Genomic DNA, 8571 nt, shown 5'->3' with positions numbered 1-8571 from the left:
TTGATTATATTATTGTTGTTCAAAAGTTATAAATATCGAACCGGTAAAAATATAACCGGTAAAAATCAAATCCGATAAATATCTGTAACAACCCAACCCGTATTTAAACCGACCCATAATTTTTTTTTTGTTAATACATAAATTTTTAGGTCCCAATTATGTTTCCGAAACATCTTTAACACAAATAATAAGTTCAATAAACTTTTAAAACATTTAATACATAGTTTAAATATCCGAAAGGGCGAACACGACCCGACTATTTTTATTTTCAACAAAACCGAGCATGGTGATCGGGACTATGCTACCCAATCCTAATCGAGTCCAAAAACAAGATATTCTAGAGCAACCTAGCCAAGATCTCTAATCCCCATGCTTACCCGAGCCGCCAATCATGCGAACCTATAAAAATAGCAACAACGAGAGGGTAAGCTAATGCTTAGTGAATGTAAAGATACTATACACATACATATGCATAAAATGGCTACGCATCACCAAGCATCAAGATAAACACATACCGGCTCCGCATAGTAAACAAACTACAAAAGAGCACATACACAAAGTAGCTACACGCTATGTAATCACCAAACTAACGCCACAAGATGCTACAACACAACGATAAGTATATACGCGTATACAATAAATATGGAAGTATTTTTTTCCTTATGGAGTACCTTTTATGGAAGTATTTTTTTCCTTATGGAAGTATTTGCTATTATGGAAGTATTTTTTTCCTTATGGAGTACCTTTTATCGCATGGCAACCTACATGGGTTAATGACAGTTGCAGTCCTATATTTAGTTCGGTGTCTAGTGACACCACTATTTATGGTTTTCAAGAGGTATATACCTATTAAAGTAACACTCAAATATAAATATAGTTGTGAAAAAAAATTCGGGACCTTTTTTGAATTTTTATCATAGATTAGCCAGTCATATAATTCTGTGTTCCACTCAATAGAAGGATTTTCCTAGTTCCCAGTAACATCTGTTGCTTCACTGGACGACAATATGGAAGTTATACTGACTCAGATTCATGACAACAATCCTTACAAAACTAAATAAAACTAATGTCTTGCCAACACAAATAACCTTAACGATCGCAGACACAATGCTAAAAAGAGCCTATGGGCACGATGCGGGCTTATTTCACAATGCTAAAAAGAAGGAATTTGGATAGTTAATTATGCAATGTAAATGTCATTAAACTTTAGGTCCACGATGTAAAACTACGGCAATACATAGTTGACAACTTGACATAACAATGAAAGACCATAGTTCATGAACAACTTCTGAACAAACATAAATGGTAAAACCGTAAAAGCAAAACAGCCAAAAACTTAGCAAATAAAAGGCCAATACTCGTTTAAACCTAAAGAAAAACTGACAGAAAGCAACACTGTTTTATAAAAGTTACTGCAGTCCAAACCGGGATATTATGTGGCCAAACTCTAAATTCAAGAGCAAATTTGGTTTTGGAATCTAAGCATGAAAGTCAAATTCAACAAACTGCATAGTCATCACAAAATAATGAACAATGTTCATCTCAAATAACCAAAACACAAAACAAATTAGCTTAATACCTGGGTACGAAAGAAATAAGGATGGAGGTATAATGGAACATCAAAACTCATTAAGTTGAAAGATCACAATATTATATGATGGTGATGAAATAATAACCTCCGAAGAATCATTGTTAATTTCCATTTCATGGAAACTAACAATGAATGGTTCTCCCCATGTACTTTGTATCATGAGATAGGGAGAGGTCATGGGTTCGATCCTTAGGGATGACATGATTTTCTTTAAATCAATTGATCAAAAATAATGGTGGTATATATTGACCGTATAGGGAGGTTTTACCAGATTCGTTCACAGACCCCTACCCGGAACCACTGCCCGAATGGATGTGTTCCCGGGTACCGTCGATCGGGTTCGGGTTTCCGCCCGAACGTGTGTGTTACGTGCAAATGATGAGGGATGTTGAAAGAAATGATCTACTGATGCCAAAAAAATTCGCCCTTAAAAAAAAAAAAAAAAAAAAAAAAAAAAAAAAAAAAAAAAAAAAATTGTTAGTTTCCATTTCAATGAATTAATAACCATTCAATCAATGTGTATGATTATACAGATCGAATGAGTAAATACCAGGTTTAGTTAAGTTCCTAAGCTGACCCGACTAGTTGCAGACTATAGTAGTAGTAGTAGTACATACTCGGTTGTATATAGTGACCGGGCTTCAAATTTAGCCCCCGCCTTTGCAGGTAGTACCCCTAGTCCCTACAATGACAAACTGGTTTACCAGAAGCTTCCCAACCATTATAACCATGTTGTAGCACCTTTACAATCTTGATCCCTGCATCTTCCTTTGATTTATGATTAAGATAGCCCACAAATGTTTTAGCACATTCTGTCCCACGAACCTGTAATAATAATAATAATATCTGTCTCATACGAATCGAACTCAATTATGATCATGTAATTATCAATTACTAATATATTATATACCTGACATCAACAATGGCGACATTAGCACGTTTTCTGAGAGGTAGAAGCGCAGATCCAGAGATGTAAGATACAGTTTTCACCATTGTTAACGAAGAATATTGACCGATTATCGATTTATCGATTGATATAATTTTCTTGCGTTATTACACTGAAGAAGATATTAACACTCAACCGAAGAACCCTAAAATTGAATTAATTCCTGAATTGAATGAATTGATTGACTCAAATAGTAAATCAGAATTGGGGAAAATAAAATTGTTATTCAAGTCGTATCCTCTATTACATTGCTACTGCTCCTTATACTAAGAGTCTAAGACAATGATAACACCAAGGTTGAAAAAGACGTGAGACGGGGCCGAAACGTTAGCGAACTCAAAACGTCGTAACGCAAAAAACGGAGTCGAAACGGATGTTGACTAACGTTGACTTATATGTATATATATATATATATATATATATATATATATATATATATATATATATATATAAAGTTGACCGTTTTTTTCCGTCTTTGACCGTTTTTTCCGTTTTTGACCGTTTTTTCCCGTCTTTGACCGTTTTTTACCGTTTTTTAGCGTTGTTGACCGTTTTTTAAGCGTTGACCGTCTTTTTTTCCGTTTCAAGGCCCGTTGCAACGATACTAAGGCAAATCCGTTGCGGCGTCCGTTGCGGCGCCCGTTTCGGCCGTCTTTTACAACACTGATAACCGCTATCAACAACCTAACTAATTCTGTGATGTGAGAAATAACATATTCTACACACCACACGTGCCAAAATATGTTACAGCTACACTCGTAATTTTATATAATCCTGTGCTAAGGTTGTATTCTCGAGTCTTTCTTTTAGAGGAAAAAAGTGGAGAAGAAAGGGGATGAGAGTGTTTTATAATCCTTCCCAATCCGTCCAAATATGGGCGGAGAGTTTTGATGACAAAATCTAAAGATACTATCCTTCCTAATCATCTCCTCTCCTCTCATTTCCGCTGAAATTTAAAACTCGAGAATCAATGTTATTTTTTAATCTATCAATCTCCTCTCCTTTCCATTATAAATAAATCTCGAGAATACAGCCTAAATCTCATGACTTTGTAGTGTTCAGTCACAATTTTGTTCTTTTACATCCTTTTTGTGTACTAATTACTCCCTGCTACCACCACAACTAGCACCACCACCACCACCACTCTACCACCATCAGTCACTCCTGCATTGAACTCCTGACACTGCCACCATCAACCTCTTACAATCGACCAATAATGTCGACGAAAACCACCGGCAACTACCACTGTCACCCATATCTGAATAAAAAACAAAAAATAATATAAACACATAAAAAATCAAAAACAAATTTAAAAACAATATCAATAAACAAAAACAGTTCTAAACATGGGGCTTTGGTGGTTCATGAAAGATAAGCTTAGATCTGAATATAGGGCGGTTTGGTGATTATAAAGTACATACCTGAAAAGCTGAGTGGACAACATTTTAACCTCCGACAACGGCTGTTTGCTACCGTCGCTGTGATTAACTCCGGCCATCACCGTCATTGACTTACGGTTATTAACGTCGGTAAACTCCTGGCACCACCAACACCTCTTGTCATAACCACCATCGTTCAACTACACAAACCGTCGTCGCCTTCTGATCACGTCTAAATCTAAATTCGAAAGTTATGGATTTAGGCTTGAATGCATAATTTGGGGAAAAAAGGATTGATCGAATGTTTTAACTCCAATAACTGTGCAAACCCCGTTTGAAATCTGAATTCCAATGGCGTAAAACAAACGATGTGATTAACCTCAACAAAATAATCATAAAAAATTAGATTTGGGCGGAAATTAAAAAATTAGAATATTAATGTAAGCTCATTATGAAACGACTCGTCCATATTACTATAAACGTGGTACGTTATTCATTGGTCTCATAGCGAGGTATTTGACCTCTATATGATACGTTTTAGAAAATATTACATTCGTTTCATAAAAAGCACACTATTATTATACATAATGCATGTTTTAAACAAGTGAGCGATTATTTAAGAAATAATCCCCATGATACATCGGTTTCCAAAATACTATACACGTGACATAACAGTCGAATATAATACATGACAAAGGTTTTATTGAATGCAACACTTCATTTAAACAAAAGCATGAGACTCCATGCACAGCTTGCTCAGATAATGCAACAGCGGAAGACTTTCTCAAGGACCTGAGAATAAACATGCTTAAATAGTCAACACAGAGGTTGGTGAGATATATAGGTTTAAAGCTAGCATCGATATAAATATAGACCACAAGATTTCATAGTTATAAATATTTCAATAAAGATATTCTATAAGTTGTTGAGCGCTTCGGTAACCATACTTAACCATAAATGTAGCATATTCCCTTTATTATGAAATCTCCCTACACTGTACCAAGTGTAGCAAAAACGAAGTACTATGCAACCGTTTACGATACTAGAGCGACTAGCCCGGTTGGGGTTGTCAAACCCGATAGATCTATCAATAGGATTCGCGCTTACATGTTCTTACAACATGTAAATATTAGTTACCAAGCTATTAGGGAAGATATGCAATGTGGTACAACTCAACGTAGAATATATTTTAAGTACTTGTGTCCATGGCGTAAAACATAAAATTCATGTATTCTCATCCCAAAATATTTTTAGAGTTTAAAAATGGGACTATATACTCACTTTCACGTATTTTCACTTCGTCGGAAAATAAGACTTGGCCACGGGTCGATTCACAAACCTATAACAAATATATACATATATATATCAATGTATGATCGAAATATATTCACAACATTTTTATTACGTGTTGACGTTTTAAGTTGTTAAGTTAGCAGTCCAACATTAGTAGTCCACAATTAGTAGTCCACAGTTAGTAGTACATAAATAAATTAATATATTATCTCGAATCAATCCACGACCCAGTGTATACAAGTCTCAGACTCAATCACAACTCAAGGTATATATATTATTTTAGAATCAACCTCAACCCTGTATAGGTAACTCGAGCATTACCGCATATAGAGTGTCTATGGTTATTCCAAATAATATATATAGATGACGTCGATATGATATGTCAAAACATTGTATACGTGTCTATGGTCTATCAAGATTACATAATATATGTTAGAATACATGTATAATACAATATAAGTTAGTTAAGTTATGGTTAGTATAGATTTGTTATAAAATTTACGTAGCTAAAACTAATAATTTTTACCAATTTTGTTTTACCCATCATTTTTTCGTTTTAAATCCGTTTTGAGTAAATCAAGTTGCTATGGTTTTGAATCGAACTTAACTTTATGAAACTAAAAATAAAAAGTGATGGTTTATAGATGGATTTACAGGTTACAAGTCGTTTTTGTAAGAAGTAGTCATTTCAGTCGAAAGAACGACGTCTTGATGAGCATTTTGAAAAACATACTTTCACTTTGAGTTTAACCATTTTTTTGGATATAGTTTCATGTTTATAAGAAATATAATTTTCCCAGAAGAACAACTTTTAAATCAAAGTTTATCATAGTTTTTAATTATCTAACCCAAAACTGCCCCCGGTGTTACTACGACGGCGTATGTCCAGTTTTACGGTGTTCTTCGTGTTTCCATGTTTTAAATAATTAAGTTAGAATATCATATAGATATAGAACATGTGTTTAGTTGATTTTAAAATTTAAGTTAGAAGGATTAACTTTGTTTGCGAACAAGTTTAGAATTAACTAAACTATGTTCTAGTGATTACAAGTTTAAATCTTCGAATAAGATAGTTATATATATATGAATCGAATGATGTTATGAACATCATTACTACCTCAAGTATAGTAGGTAAACCTACTAGAAGTGACAAGAAATGATCTAGCTTCAAAGGATTCTTGGATGGCTTGAAAGTTCTTGAAGTAGAATCATGACATGAAAACAAGTTCAAGTAAGATTTCTACTCGAATTAAGATTGTTATAGTTATAGAAATCGAATCAAAGCTTGAATATGAATATTACCTTGATTTAGGATGATAACCTACTGTAAATAACAAAGATTTAGTGAGGTTGGATGATCACTTGAAATGGATTTGCAAGATTGGAAGTAAGTTAACGAACTTGGAAGTGTTCTTGATTTTTTGAAACTAGAACTTATAGAATTTATGAAGAACACTTAGAACTTGAAGATAGAACTTGAGAGAGATCAATTAGATGAATAAAATTGAAGAATGAAAGTGTTTATAGGTGTTTTTGGTCGTGGATAATGGGTTAGATATAAAGGATGTGTAAATTTGTTTTCTTGTAAATAATTCATGAATGATTAGTAATATTTTTGTAATCTTGATAAATAATTCATGCTACTTGACAAATGGTTGATTCCACATGTTACTTAATCATTTAAGGCTGTTAAGGAGCAGATTTTTATTGGTATATACTAATAGTAAATACATCTAGAAGCTGGGTATAATACGAGTGCAAATACCAAGCAAATACGAGTAGAATTCTTGATGAAAATAAATGGGAATACAATTGTGATTATTTTTGTTAAGTACAAGTATTTTGATATATGTACTTAAGCCTTTCAAAAGTGTATTAATACATCTTAATACACTTCATATATATACATTTTAATTAAGTCGTTAACTCATCGTTAGTCGTTATATGTATGAGTTGTTTCGAAGCCTGTAAGTTAACGATCTCGTTTAATGTTATTAACGTATTGTTATTATATCTAATGAGATGTTAAATTGTTATATTATCATAATAACATAGTGTATTAATATATCTTAATACGATATATATATATATATATATATATATATATATATATATATATATATATATATATATATATATATATATATATATATATATATATATATATATATATATATATATATATATATATATATATATATATATATATATATATATATTAAGACGTTAATGCAACGATAATCGTTACATATATATCGTTTCGAAATTCTTAAGTTAGTAGTCTCATTTTATGTATATAACTTATTGTTAATATATTGAATGAGATACTTAGTTATCATTTCATCATGTTAAACATATATATATGTTCATATATATATTATCATGTCATTTACAAGTTATAACGTTCGTGAATCATCAGTCAAACTGGGTGGTCAAACGTTTACATAAATTCCGTTTCAATTAATCAAGTTTTAACAAGTTTGATTGCTTAACATGTTGGAAATATTTCATTATGTAAATATTAATCTTATATATGAAATGTCCTGTTCATATTGATTATAAACGTTCCATATTAATTGATTTCGTTGCGAGATTTGACCTCTATATGAGACGTTTTTCAATGACTGCATTCGATTTTAAAATAAACCATAACCTTTATTTTATCGATAAAGGTTTAAAATACTACGACGATTATCAAATAATGATAATCTAAAATATAACGTTTTCACACGATTATTACATAATGGTTTACAATAATAATACACAACAATATATGTCTTCGAATGCAGTTTTTAAACAATATTATACAAACATGGACTCCAAATCTTGTCCTTAATTTAGTATGCAACAGCGGAAGCTCTTAATAATCACCTGAGAATAAACATGTTTTAAATGTCAACAAAAAAATTGTTGGTGAGTTATAGGTTTAAATCTATATATCAAATTATAATAATAGACCACAAGATTTCATCTTTCAATAACATGCAATCTGCATAAAAATCATTCATATCTTTGAACATCTGGTAACCGACATTAACAAAATGCATCTAGAATATCCCCATAAATAATATCGAAGTACTAAAGCAGTTCAAATTCTCTGACTGGGGCGTGTCAAAGCCCATAGATCTATCTTTAGGATTCGCGTCAACTGGTAGCAATTATAATAAACACCAATTCTTAGGTTACCAAGTTCAACAAGGGCGATATCCGTTATAACAATTTAGCATAAAATGTAGTTTCAATTACTTGTGTCTATTTTGTAAATCATTTTCAAATCTGCATGTATTCTCATCCCAAAAATATTAGATATTAAAAATAGGACTATAACTCACTTTCACAGATTTTTCCTTCGTCGGGAAAAT

The 8571-nt window shown here is 32.1% G+C and overlaps 1 long non-coding RNA gene across 1 annotated transcript; it reads right to left on the bottom strand.

Moving 5' to 3' along the window:
* Positions 1-236: 236 nt before the first annotated feature.
* Positions 237-2727, bottom strand: LOC139864822 (uncharacterized). Its single transcript, XR_011764497.1, has 3 exons — positions 2502-2727; positions 2142-2416; positions 237-2017 (listed from the first exon to the last, which is right to left on the bottom strand). It is a non-coding gene; the product is annotated as an uncharacterized lncRNA (long non-coding RNA).
* Positions 2728-8571: the final 5844 nt, after the last annotated feature.

The sequence above is a fragment of the Rutidosis leptorrhynchoides genome, chromosome 1 (assembly GCF_046630445.1).
Source record: "Rutidosis leptorrhynchoides isolate AG116_Rl617_1_P2 chromosome 1, CSIRO_AGI_Rlap_v1, whole genome shotgun sequence".
NCBI lineage: Eukaryota > Viridiplantae > Streptophyta > Magnoliopsida > Asterales > Asteraceae > Rutidosis > Rutidosis leptorrhynchoides.
The sequence above is the reverse complement of the archived record's forward strand: the minus strand, read 5'-3'. Positions and strand labels throughout refer to the sequence as shown.